Source organism: Aquarana catesbeiana, linkage group LG11 (genome assembly GCF_042186555.1).
Source record: "Aquarana catesbeiana isolate 2022-GZ linkage group LG11, ASM4218655v1, whole genome shotgun sequence".
NCBI lineage: Eukaryota > Metazoa > Chordata > Amphibia > Anura > Ranidae > Aquarana > Aquarana catesbeiana.
The window spans coordinates 168,520,269-168,535,186 of NC_133334.1; the positions used below are offsets into that span (position 1 = coordinate 168,520,269).

Below are 14,918 nucleotides of genomic sequence, written 5' to 3' on the forward strand. Positions count from 1 at the left end.
GAAAACACCAGACGGAAGTTGTGGCTTTATTGATCAGCGTTCTTACCAGGAGGTGGAGTGAATGTGGGATCTGCGTCTACCATTAACCAGCCACTATATGGATGATGACCACCTAAGCTGTTACCATTTACTACAGGCTTGTTTTTAAAGCACTTAAGGTGAGGGCACACCTGAAAGGGGAGAGTGCACATTTCATGAAGACACCATTTGTTTCACCTTTTTTTTTCTTTGATATGTTTATGGACTTTTTCTTGCTTATCAATATTGAGGACTGTGTATAACACACACTGAGCATTTGCACTTTTGAGCACCTGCACTATAATTGGGTATACTTTACTTAATTATCCTATTATCTGTGCTGGCAGCTATTTCATAGTATTTTTTTTTTTTTTTTTTTCTGGGTTTTTGGATTTTTTTTTGCTTGAGTTTTTAGTTTTGGCAGCTCATACGGTTTTTTTGTGTATGTATGTATGTCTATATATATATCTATATATATATATATATAGATATATATATATATATCTATATATCTATATATATATATATATATATATATATATATATATATATATATATATATATATATATATATATATATATATATATATATATATATAGATATATATATATATATATATCTATATCTATATCTCCTCTCTAGTGAACAACCAGCATCATGAAGTCCAAGAAACACACCAGACAGGTCAGGGATAAAGTTGTGCAGAAGTTTAAAGCAGGGTTAGGTTATAAAAAAAAATATCCCAAGCTTTGAACATCTCACGGAGCACTGTTCAATCTATCATCCAAAAGTGGAAAGAGTATGGCACAACTGCAAACCTACCAAGACATGACCGTCCACCTAAACTGACAGTCCAGGCAAGGAGAGCATTAATCAGAGAAGTAGCCAAGAGGTTCCATGGTAACTCTGGAAGAGCTTCAGAGATCCTCAGCTCAGGTGGGAGAATCTGCCCACAGGACAACTACTAGTCGTGCACTCCACAAATCTGGCCTTTATGGAACAGTGGCAAGAAGAAAGCCATTGTTGAAAGAAAGCCAAGAAGTCCCATTTGCAGTTGGTGAGAAGCCATCTGGGGGACACAGCAAACATGTGGAAGAAGGTGCTTTGGTCAGATGAAACCAAAATTGAACTTTTTGGCCTAAAAACAAAATGCTGTGTGTGGAGGAAAACTAACACTGCACATCAGCTTGAACACACCATCCCCACCGTGAAACATGGTGGTGGCAGCATGATGTTGTGGGAATGCTTTTCTTCAGCAGGGATAGAGAAGCTGGTCAGAGTTGATGGGAAGATGGATGGAGCCAAATACAGGGCAATCTTAGAAGAAAACCCGTGTGAGAGTCTTCAAAAGACTTGCATAGTTACATAGTAGGTGAGGTTGAAAAAAAAAGACACAAGTCCATCAAGTCCAACCTATGACTTGAGACAGGGGTGGAGGTTCACCTTCCAGGAGGACAACGACCCTAAACATACAGCCAGATTCAATGAAATGGTTTAGATCAAAGCATATTTATGTATTAGAATGGCCCAGTCAAAGTCCAGATCTAAATCCAATTAAGAATCTGTGGCAAGACTTGAAAATTGCTGTTCACAGAAGATGGCGGCCATTTTGTGCTGGTGCTTCCCAGGACGACATCAGCTGGTCTGGGGTTCATGTTCTTTCCTCTAAAACAACTTCACTTCAGAATGTGAAAAGACGTCAGAACTGTCCACTTCATTTTACCACAATAATGACCAATTCTTTACCTTCACCGTGTGAAGTGATTGGGTGCTGCGCGACAACACAATGAGTGTAAGCTTCATGGATCGGGACCGAGGTGGCATGGGTGGCCCCTGATTTCCGAAGTTTGGTAATCCAGGTGAACGTCTTCACAAAAAAAAGGGATTTAAATGAACTTCCAAAATTTGAGAAAAACTTCTACCAAGAACACTCAGAAGTTGAACGTATGACAATACATGATGTAGATCAACTGCGCAGGAAGAAAGAAATTACGACCAGAGGTGTAAACTGTCCAAAACCTATATATGATTTCCATCAGACTAATTTTCCACTATGTGTTATGGATGCACTCCTTGACCAGCGTTTTAAAGAACCCACACCTATTCAGTGCCAAGGATTTCCCCCTGCCTTAAGTGGTCGAGACATGGTGGGCATTGCCTAGATTTAATCTGGCAAAAACATTTGCGTATTTGCTCCCTGCTATGGTACACCTTAACCACCAGCCTTATCTCGAGTGTGGGGATGGACCAATTTGTTTAGTTCTCGCTCCAACCAGAGAGTTAGCTCAGCAAGTACAGCAGTTCGCTGATGGTTATGGAAAGTCATCCCGTTTTAAAAAGCACATGTATCTATGGTGGAGCTCCCAAGGGTCCACAGATAAGAGATCTAGAGAGAGATGTTGAAATATGCATTGCCACTCCAGGATGACTTATTGATTTTCTGGAGACTGGGAAAACTAACCTGAGACGTTGTACCTATCTTTTACTTGATGAAGCAGACAGAATGCTTAATATGGGTTTTGAACCACAGACTCGCAAGATTGTTGACCAAATCAGGCCTGATAGGCAAACTCTGATGTAGAGTGCAATGTGGCCCAAAGAGGTGCGTCAACTGGCTGAAGACTTCTTAAGGGACTATGTCCAGGATCAATGTAGGAAACTTGGAGTTGTCTGCAAATCATAAAATCCTCCAGATTGTTGATGTATGCCAGGAAAGTGAAAAAGATCACAAGCTTATCCGACTTATGGAAGAAATAATGGCAGAGAAACAAAATAAGACTATTATTTTTGTAGAAACCAAACGCCGGTATGACGACTTAACTCGCAGAATGAAACGTGACGGGTGGCCTGCTATGTGTATTCATGGTGATAAGAGTCAACAGGAGTGTGACTGGGTTTTGAATGAATTTCGCAGTGGAAAAGCCTCAATTCTAATTGCCACAGATGTTGCTTTCTTGAGTTCTAGATGTGGAAGATATCAAGTTCGTCATTAACTATGATTAACGTACGTACGTCTAATTCGGTGCACGTAATAGCTCAGAAGAGTACGTGCACTGAATTGGACATACAGCTCGTAGTACAAATAAGGGTACAGCTTACACCTTTTTTCACCCCCGGAAACTTGAAGCAAGCTCGTGAGTTGGTCAAAGTTTAACAGGAAGCTAATCGAACTATAAATCCTAAGCTTATGCAACTGGTGGCTCATGGTCATGGAGGTAGAGGAGGTGGCAGCTCTAGGTACCGCACTATTCCCACTAATAACAACCCAAACATGATGTACCAAGAAGAATGCATGGCAAAGAAATGGGCAGATGTGATATGCAGAACAACAGATATGTTGGGCTTTCTAGCAATGGGTCTGGAGGGGACCAAGGTCAACAGGGCTTTGGCTATGGAGGGTAGAATACAAACTTTCAACCTACCCAGTATGGTTACGGGCAGGGCGCTTTTACGGCAGGGGCACTGGCAAGCTATGGTGTAACAGCATACGGTCAAGCACCACAGCCGTTGATGTCCCAGCAGTTCACCCCGCCCTGGGGCCTCTTTAACTACATGAATCAAACAACTAGCCTTCAATTCATCCCCTTCGTGGATATGGACAAGGTTATAAGCCGCTCACAAATCCAACTTGGTGAAAACTGTTGCAGATCTTAATCTCTGGAATAACTCGGTTACTAGAGGAAGGGCATAGTGGTTTTTTAAACGTGATCTTGTTCAATTCCCGATAATCCACACATGGACGAAGAGAGTGGTCCCTCTTTGTCACAAAGAATATTCCTGCCCCTGCTGGGGCGGTAGATGGGCAGATAAATCCTTTCTCCAGATTTTCATTGATATATTCCTTAAAAGTCTCTTGCTCTCGTTCAGGAAGCGGAAATATTCGCCCAAAGGTAATCTCGGCCCCGGGAAGGAGTTCAGTCAGGCAATCATATGGCTGATGGGAAGGAAGAGTGTCAGCCCCCTCTTTGCTGAAGACTTCAAGGAACTCATGATGGGGTTCAGGCACCAACTGGTGTACAGCTTGATCAGAGTCCATACATAACAGCGTTGTTGGGCCATTGGGGGGTTTTGATAAACCGTGTCTCTAGCAATAGGATGACCGGAATTGAACTTCTCTGGCACCCCAGTTGATTTGGGGGTTGTGGGCTTGAAGCCAAGGTAGGCCTTAAATGACAGGGAACAATGGGGAAGTGATGACATCAAGACTCTAACTCCTTATGTTGAGTAGGAGTAACTACAGGTAATGGAGGTGTCTCCTTGGTCACTAGTCCTGATTTGATACAAGAGCCATCAGCCAGGTAGATGGTCCATGAGCCTTTGGTCGCAGGGGACTATGTTGCTGCGTAGCAAAAGCCAGGTCAATAAAACAACTGCATGCTCTTGAGGCAATAATAGCGTTGACTGAAATTGTTCCTTCCGGGAGCTGGAACGAGAGTGGAAGAGCTAGATGAGTTGCATTAGTTGACAGAGTTGACAGGTTAGCAGGAATAATAGGTGAACACTTCTGCGTCTTTGCAGAACAGGCATGCACATAGTGACCATCTTCTCCGCAGTAAAGACACAGGTTGCTCTGTCGGCAGAATAGACTTTCCTCGGGAGTCAGAGCAGGACGCATCAACCCCAGTTACATCGGTTCAGAGACATCAAATGCAGGTTCAGCAGTACTTGAACTGGCAGGAGCCAAGTTGAGAGAAGTAGGATAAGCATGAACTGGAGCTCAAGGCATCATCCACACAAGACGGGTCTGCTGGGCAGATCTCTCTAAATGACGTTCACGGAACCTGCAATCGATCTGAATAGCCAGGACGATGAGACCCTCCAGGGTATTAAGTACCCCAACCCAGACTAGCTCATCTTTTAGGTTCTCGCAGAGCTGCTTCATTCTGTGTTCTATCTGTGCACCAGCGTCTGAAGTCCGTAACCTAGTCCTCAACCACTCTATGGCCTTGCTGGAGCACATGAAGAGCAATTTCTGCCGTGACAGTCCACTGTGGGTTGCCGTAGAGCTGGGCCATAGCATCAAAGAAAGATGACCTAGCATGCATCTGTATGTTATTTTCCTCAAGCAGGCGGTGGGTTCCCCTTTGAATAGAGAAATAATGAATCCCACTTTGGTAGATTGCAGAGAGAAAGTCTGGGGCTGCAGGGCGAAATATAACTGGCAGGCGTTGTGGAAGGCTCTGATCTTGCTTCAATCCCCTGAGAATCTTTCAGGTGTGGTAACTCTAAGTTCAGGTGGTAGCATCACCACGGAAGGGCTGGCGGCAGTCTGCGTTGGTGCAGCAGCAGGAGATGAGGTTGTGGTAGTACTTGCAGAAGTAGCCAAAGACTGCACATGTTCCTCCAGCTGAGCGTAAGCATCCTGCAGAGACTTGACAGCTTGGGTGTGGGCTGCGAGCTGCTGACAGATCTTGTTCCTTGGGGAGGCTCCTCTTGCAGGCTCAGACATGGCTGTCTGATACTGTCATGTACCTTGTAACGGAGCCTGACATGTAGAAGGAGACCTCTTACAGCCCTGGCTCAGGAGCCACTGGAGTGCCTGCAAAATTCCTTGCTGATGGTAGAGATGTGCAGCTGATAGGTCCCCAGACCAGGCTGGGTGGTAAGCAGCAGGTGGCAGCATAAGCAGCAAGTGCAGATGCACAGGGGTTGCAGGACAGCATCACCAGATACTGGATGGAGCAAGACTGGAGTAGGGTCAGACAAGCCGGGTCACTCACAGATAATCAGATATGGCATAAGCAGTAAGCAGAGATTGGTCAGTAGATGGGCAGAGGTTGGCAGCAGAATATCAGGTATAGCAAGGTTAAGGCAAGCTGGGGTCAGGGCTGTAGATAAGCAGGTGTAGTAAAGGAAGCCGGGTCAAACACTGGTAATCGGATGCAGATACAGGATTAGACTCGGGTAAAGCTGCAGATTAGACAGCACTGCACTGCAGCTGCTGACTTTATATAGGCCATTTGGCGCCAGCATTAATGGTAAACTTGCGTGCGCATTTTAGCGCATGCACATATGCAATCGAGCGAATGTTTCTGCGCATGGGCATTGGCCTATGCCCGGCAAGACGGGCACCTACAAATGTGAGTCTGTGTATGCGTATCTGCCTATGAGCTTCGGCTGCACTATGGCCAGCACGTACCTGACAAGATGACTATGATAAATATACTGTAAATAAATACCTTAAAAAAAATAAAAAAATCAAGTACAATGAAACCATATCTATGCTGCAGGATATATTCATGTATAGTCAGTGTTACTAAACCCAGGACCCTGCATTCACTATATATCTGATCTGCCACAGTACATAGAGCATGGAAATGTAATCATTTTAGTAAATATAAAGTGCTAAATACCTTTTCTCATTAGCAGTCTTCTGACTTCTATCAGTATCCAGCCATGCACTGGTTTCAAGCTTGTAGGAGTTTTCCGACTGTCCTATTAGACTGTAGGATCCCTGACCCTCTGGACAGTGCTGATTGGATCTGTGCTGATCACATGCATCCTCCAAGCATACAGCACTCAATACAGTGGCAACAAATGTCAGACATAGGCTTAGGCATGAAAGGGATAAAATCTATAAATAGACAAAATTTGGAAAAAACGTGCATAATAATGGGTGCATAATAATACAGAAGTTGTAAAAAAGATGACATCAAACTGTTAACAATGAAACAATATCTATATCTACATGAAAACCTTGGTCCCTTTAGGTCTGCATATTTTAATACTTCCCGTTTTCTTTTGCAACTTCTCCAGTGTGGTTCTAATTTGTCTATACCCACAAACTTTATTCCTTTGGGGTCCTTCCAGTTATGTTTCCTAAAGTGTGCCGATAAGTCATGGCTTCTAAATCTTCTTCTAATGTGTATATACAGTATCTTTCCTCAATTGATCCTTTAGTTTCCTAGTGGTTATGCCAATGTACTGTTTGCCACAGGGACAATGTAACAAATAGACAACGTAGCTAGTATTATAAGTGGTAAAGGAGATCACCTTTATTTGTTCTGTGGTCTGAGATGCGAAAACCTGTAAAAAAAAAAAAAAAAAAAAAAAATCTAATTTCTTCCAATTTACAGATCATATAGTTGTTATAACCCTCTTACATCCCTAAACAATTCTATCTTAGACAGGGGGTCTACCACATTGGCTCTAAGAATCTTATCTTTTAGGTGCCTGTCAAAAAACCACCTCAGGTTTATCCAGGAGGAGGTCATTGTGGGCAGTATCGCCCTTTAAAATTCCCAAATGCCCTCTAATATTCAGTTTTTATTATGAATATGTTGAATGAAAAATTAGTCATTGAAATAAATGGCTTAATATTGTATAAAAAGCCTTCAATAATGATTTCTCATGAGACGATTTTTGGAATTATTTCTGCTTGAGTCCGCTTAAATCAAACTGTGTGTTTTATTGTACACACAAAACTTGGAAAATACTTACAAAAATAGTACGTTCATATTCAGAATCAATGTTGTTTCATATATGCAAAAAATGTTCAAATATAGTTCATTTGTTTCAAAGATCTGAAAAGAATTCTTAAAATCATTAGAATATATGCTTTCCCTTTGTCATGGCCTATTAAAAATGGCCGATTAACTTCTTGTGTCCTGGAAGAAATGCTGCGTGTCTTGAATAGGAAGATGTATAACTTGAAAGCAGGAGATGTAAGAAAAAGAGGCAGAAGACTGGATTCCTTGTTGTTATATGAACTCAGTCTTTCAAATTCGCCCCCAAACACAAATCCCTCCAATACACTCCCCTTTCTCCTCCTTCCTAAGAGTGGGGGCTAACAGAGAGCAACATCTGTCTTTAACTTTACCAAACTTTCTAAACATGAAACAAGATATATGTGTGAGAGAAACCTTCAGACTAAACATCAGACCATTTAAAACATAAGCGCATATATCAAACAGAGTATCGGTTACATAGGAAGATTTTCAACCCATACATATATTATTTACAAAATCCATCAAATTCTGACAGGGTCTTGACCTGCAGTCTTAGTCAATGAGTCGCCATCTGAATATCACTAGCTCAAAGTCTTATCAGTCACACAATTATGGAAAATGCATATTCTTTTTAATAAAGACAATTAAAATTTAGATATTAAGAATATAACATTCCCCTCTGAAATATGAATAACAATCATATTTTATCCATACATAGCATTCATGTCTCATTCATACTGACTTTGATCCAATAACTCCAAATGTATTTCCATCACCAACCGAGTCTGCAATACCAAAACCCATCTTTCTCTTAAGCTTATTTTGCAATAAATCATCTCCTTTCTTGATTTCATTTCTAATTCGATAATATAATTTTTTCATTTTAAACATCAAATATAACTGAAATATAATGAATAACATAATAATAATAAAAAGAATAACTATAGGATGTGATAAAATATTTCCTGCTGCTGAGGTTATTGAAGTTTTTACCCAAATTGATATACTATTACTGAATTTTTTCCACCAATTACTTCCTGAAAATTCTGACCATTGATGAGATATCTCTTGCAAATTACCTTGTTCATGTTTAAACAATATTTCTGCATTCTGAAGTTCCTTAGCCAAAGCTATCAATAAACCTTTATCCTTATGAATTACATTTGCCCACTCTTCCCAAGGAAATTCATCTATCTGAGATATATTATATTGTGTGGGAAGAGCACTTATATTTTTCATAAGCATATTTGTTAAATTTGTTCTAAACCCATTAATACTTATTGCTACAATGTCTCCTTCTATACAATACAAGCCTTGATTTAGGTTTTCTGTATTTGTACAAGAAGAGAAAAAAGTTTTAACCCTTTCTGTATCTGACATGATCTGAAAACAAACCTTCTTTTTATCTACACGAGTAATTAATTCAGAAAATGTTTCAACTTTTTCTATTCTTGCTGAACATAATGTATGATTATGATAACAAGAATGAAAAATACTTTTATCTTGATTAGGCAAACAAATAACTTTAGACTGAAATTGTAAACATGATGACAAATCTAATTTTTCTAATTCAGAATGTTCCTTGTTAAATGCAAAATCTGTATACTGTAATTTATAATACAATAATTGTGTATTGCTGACGGGTAATCCCAAGACAGTGATTGGAACCAAAATTTGTTCTTGTCCTGCTATTGGAATCATAGAAGAACTATAACAAACATCCTGTTTACATCCTATCCATTTATTTACCCATAAATCTGTATGATTTATAGCATATACATATTCTCTGGGTAAATTCTGTAAAATGCCAAGAGGGGTTATTCCACTCTGAAATGCTTGTGCAATTATTTTAAAATTAGTGGAATATTCAGTCTGGATCTCTAAACATGCTCTGGCAATAGGAGAATGTTGTTCACTTAACATTAAATCAAGAGTAATATTTTGAAGATGTAAAATAGATGGACCCATTATATTAGCTGTTTTAATAACCATATTTTCTAAAATTTCATTTAAATTCCTCTGTATATTAATCCCGTTACTACCCACTAAAACAGCTGTCTCAGGATCAGACTTTAAAGTATTAATGTCCATACTATTAGTTATACTCCCAATTGTGCCAATCCCTCCTAAAATACCTTCAACAATACCACGCTTATTTCTGTTTTGATTCCTACTATTAATTCCAAACCATCTTTCAATACCCAATTCCATATTAACCAAATGTCCTTGACATTGTGGAAACCTTGTAGAAATTTTCCATTCTGAAACATTAAAGTTCCACAATATAATGACAAACCGTCCCTCTCTCAAAAGAGTTCTGGATTGGAAATGGTTAATCTGAAATGGATTTGCTGAAACACTTTAATTACCAACACATGGAGTTTTCCTAGGAGACATTACAACAACACTTGCCTTCGCACATTTCACCGGATAATTTCCTATTGATATGCAACATTCATATATACCAGTATCATTCAAAGATACTCTCATTTGTTGATAAACAAATGTTTTATTGATCCAATTCACACTACCATAAATTCCTTTATGAATTATCATAGTAGAACTGTGAAGAAAACTTCCCAAAAATTCATCGTTCCTTTTCCAAGTTACCAATGAATCTTGAGGTACATATATTTTTGTTTTACATATCAAATGCAAACTATCATTATCTTCAAAAATGTTCAAAGATTGTGGGAAAATATAAATTTCCGGAATATTCATGTTGACCACAGAAATACTAATTTTAACCCTTATTTGTGTTAATTGTCTTGTTACTTTAAAATCCCATGTTCTTACAACATCCCCTTTTTCATCTCCAATTATATTTAAATGTTCTGGATCTAATATTTTTACGAAACTTTGAAAAAGGTAATAAAAATGATCTAGGGGGTAAAATACTTTCCCAGATCTTGACATAGTATTAGTAACATCTCCAGACCAAATTGTTGAGTCATTACCCTTTAAGTATATAGCCCAGAAACTCCTCAACAATATATTGCATTCAAAACTTCCAGTTTTGTTGTTTAGTCTATAAGATCCCTGCATTTTAACAAAATTTGTTTTAGATTCTATTTTAACGTTGATTTCGATATTATTGCTATGAATGAAATACAATTGCAGACAGCAATCCTATCTCTGACCTATACAAACATATCCATACAAATCTTCAGCTGTATCAATATCAACGTATCTAAAATCATGACTCTCTCATTTTTGTCCTTTCTATTGATATTAGTGTTTTTATAATTTTGTTCCTCTGAATTGACATCAATGTCTACATCTCTTTTGTCTCTGAATAATGTAATGTCTTTGTAGTGTAATTCTTCAATCCTGTTAACCTCTGCATAGCTGGAACAGTTTGTGATATATTTTACCACAGATAAAATTGTCACAAGAGAAAAGATGAATCCTGTGATGATGAGTTTTCTCTCTTTAAAACCTTTTTGTTGAGCTGACATCTTTTCTTCCTTTTGGAGTCCATATTTTCTCCAGGTTAGATTTTTGTAATTCATTCCTGGAAAAAGAAATGCAGCATCATTATCTCGGATTATAAAGTTTGCATTGATCAGTGTGCACCCACGTTTTTTGTTGTCTACATGCATTTTTCACTGAATTGAGGGGCCTTTGTACCTGTACCATTACCCATTGAACATCCAAGATGTCAAATGGACCTTCCCAATTACTTTGCCACGGTCCACTTTTCCTGAAACTTTTTACCATGAGCTGACCTCCTTTCTCAAACTTAGAAGTATGTGGAGGGACCATTTTTTGCATACAAGTAGCTGCATGTGGCAAAATACTATTCAAATTGTCCTGCAACATCTGCAACCATTTTGATTTCTCTATTGCCTCCCTTTGAGGTGTAGACAAAAAAGGTTCATGTGGAAACACAAGCGGCATTTTCCTCCCTGTCATTAATTCAAAAGGAGAATACTTTGTAGCAGCAGAAGTTGTGCTTCTTACACTCATTAAAATACAAGGAATAACATCAACCCAAGTATTTCCTCTGTCTAACAACATTTTTGCAATTCTAGATTTAATAGTCCTATTCATCCGTTCAACAATTCCTGCAGACTGTGGATGATACGGTACATGAAATCTCTGTTCAATTCCCAAAATTTTACACATTGCCTGCATGATTTTACCTGTAAAATGGGATCCTCTGTCACTACTGAGGTTTGCTGGTATACCCCAGACTGGAAAAACATGATTAACCAACATCCTAGCAGTTGTTAAAGCATCATCTTTGCGTACTGGAAGAATCTCAATCCATTTTGAGAAAATGTCAACTAAAACCAATGCAAATCTGAATCCATTTTTTCCTGATGGTAATGGCCTTATATAATCTATTTGTATAGAAGACCAAGGTCCATCTGCTGGAGGAATTCTTTGTAAAGGAGGTTTCTGACCTTTTGGTCTAGGATTCACTTGTGCACAAATCAGACAAGATTTGATTACACTGTCCACTGTCTCTTCCATTTTGTCCCAGTAGAATTTCTCTTTAAGAATTTCAAGCAATTTTTGCTTACCAATGTGACCTAAACTGTCATGGTTAAATTTAGTGAATTCCACCTGTAGGTGTTGTGGCATAACAGGACACAATAAACCGTCTGCGTCGTGACATAGGATCCCGTTTTCATAAACCAAGGAAGATCCTAAACCATCCGATGAAGGGCAAGAGATGGACTTGTCTCTCTCTTATTTCTCAGAAAACGAAGGTAAATGTGTGTCTGTCTTTTTCACAACATTAATTGAGACCGTTTCAGGTTGAATTACTAACTCTCCATGCAAAGCTGCTTCCTTTGCTAATGTGTCTGCCTTTCTATTGCCTACAGATAGCTCACTATTATCTTTTTTATGTGATGGAATTTTTACAATAGCATATGCAAGAGGATTACTTTCTGCAAGGTCAAAAACTGATTCTAATGTCTTTTTCTGCACAAGAGTCTTGTTGGATGAATCTACAAAACCTCTTCGTTTCCAAATAGGTAAATAATCAGTAAGAGAACGAACAACATATGAGCTATCACTATAAATCACTAGTGAGCCTCTATTCTCTTCCTTGTCAGTTGTCAATACAGTTTTTACTGCTTCAAGTTCTGCTCGTTGAGCTGAAAAATGTCCTGGCAACTTGTGTTGTATGGCAAGATTACGCTTTGGATACCAAATTGCATACCCACTGTAATAATTACCTGACATACAATATCTCGAACCATCAACAAATACAGGTTCATCAATTTCCTCTGCCTCTCTACGAAAAAGAGGAGAATGTGTTTCATGGACTTCACACAAACATTCATGTTCTAGCCCATTGTATTCCATCAACTGAGGAAGGATATACTTGGCATTGTGTTCAACCTGTATTTGTTTAGGTGACAGAGCCACTAACCATTGAGAAAATCTTTGGTTAGAGACTCCAGGAACATTTTTCTCAAAAAGGAACTTCAAGGTACTATGTGGGGTTTGCAGAATGATTTTGTTAAATCCTACAATATGCTCTGTTGCTTTTACTGCATAATGCACACCCACTAATTGTCGAACACATTCATCAAGTCCTCTCTCCACTGGGGTAATTAAACGTGAAAAATACCCAAGATTTCTCCAATCTTCTCCCTGTTTCTGAAGCAAAACAGCTGAGATGGCAATCTCTGAAGCATGCATTTGCAAAGCAAATGGTGCTTGTTTATCCACTGTCGCTAATGCAGGGGCTGACTGTAAATCATTTTTCAACATTTCAAAAGCTTTTTGCTGGACTTCAGTCCAAGGACCAAATTCACTATCCTCTGTATGTTTTAACAAATCATATAGCGGTTTCTCCTTCTCTGCAAATGACTCGATAAAATCTCTGGAAAAATTTACCAATCCCAAAAATTGTCTCAATGCTTTGAATGTTGTTGGTACAGGTAAAGATGCAATAGCCTCTATACGTTCCTGTAAAGGCTGCTTCTTCCCTGGGCCAATCAAAATTCCTAGAAATTTTACCTCACTTTTCATAAGCTGAACTTTGCGTGTATTCAGCTTGAGACCTTCTTCTTGCAGAAGTGTGAACAATTCTGCCAGAAGAGTCAAATGCTCCTCCTCATTTTCACTTGAAAGAAGTATGTCATCTACATACTGAATTAAACAATCAGGTCTAGAGAATCTTGATAAAACATTTGCCAACGCCTGATGAAATATAGACGGGGAACTATGAAATCCTTGAGGAAGTCTTGTAAAAACGCAAGAAACATTTTTATACACAAATGAAAATTTGTATTGACAGCTCTTGGCCAAAGAAATTCTAAAAAATCCATTTGCAATGTCTAATACAGAAAACACTTTTACATTAGCATTTAATTGCGACATGATATCTGGTGTTTCCGCTACAATAGGCGAACAACATGGTATGTATTTGTTTAGCATTCTTAGGTCAATCAAAAGTCTGTATGCACTAGGATCATCTCGTTTAGCCACAACCCATAAAGGAATATTTGTTACAGAATTTGCTTTCCTGATGATACCCTGTTCCAAAAACTCTTGAATGATCAATGAGACAGGTTCATCAGAATCTGGTGGTAATTTATATGGCTTCACGAAAGGATGATCCTTGCCTTCAACATTAACTTCAATGCCTTTAAATAATCCAACATCATTCTTTTTTTGACTCCAAAGCTTTTTGTGTGACTGTACCACTTGTTTTAACTTCAAATTCTCTCCTGTATCAGGCCATTTGTAATCATTGTGAACTGTTTCTGTCAAACATATGCTTCCCACTTCTGAATAATCAGCTGGATCAATTACCACAGGCTTACGATTAGCTGAACCTTTCCAAAGCACTCCATTGCCTAAATCAATAATTCACCCTCTTTGATACAAAATATCAGTTCCAATGATATTTTCAGATCCTTTACAAAACCACATGTCTATTTCATTTTTTAAATGACCTGGGATTTCAAAAGAAACATTTTTACACATTTTAGCTTAAGAATCACCTGTTCCATTAAACCCAACAATTGTACAAATTGCTGCATCCGATAAAACAGGTAATTTCAAACCACTGACACTAATCTGAGCACCAGTGTCTAAAAGAGTTTTCACTTTTTGTCCATTAATTTTAACCTTTAAATAAGGTCGACCACTCTTGTCTAAAAATATAGGCGCTACAGGTACTAAAGAGTGGTATTCAATTTATTTTTCCTCTGTCATGGAGAAGATAACAATGGCTGTCTCCCACTGCTATCGCTGGTTGAATGTGCATTCATATTTGTACCAATCTCTTTTAGCTCTTTTCTCAAAGGGGCATAGGGAGTAAAAGTTTGAACTTCTTCTGTTGAAGGTGGGGCAGAAGGTTTAGTGAATACTAATCCATTTTCTTTCCCAATGTTTTTCGACTCAGTATATTTTAAATACTTCCTACATTGTGATTTATAATGACCAGGCTTTTGACAAAAGAAACAAGTCATTGGTCTTTT

General features: G+C 38.6%; 1 protein-coding gene and 1 pseudogene across 3 annotated transcripts in view; both read left to right on the plus strand.

Annotated features, from left to right (window-relative positions):
* The window catches only part of CENPT (centromere protein T), a 595,880-nt gene that overhangs the window by 229,727 nt on the left and 351,235 nt on the right, over positions 1-14,918 (plus strand). The gene's annotated exons all lie outside the window — the stretch shown is intronic.
* LOC141113004 (probable ATP-dependent RNA helicase DDX17 pseudogene) lies at positions 1,629-3,322 on the plus strand (annotated as a pseudogene).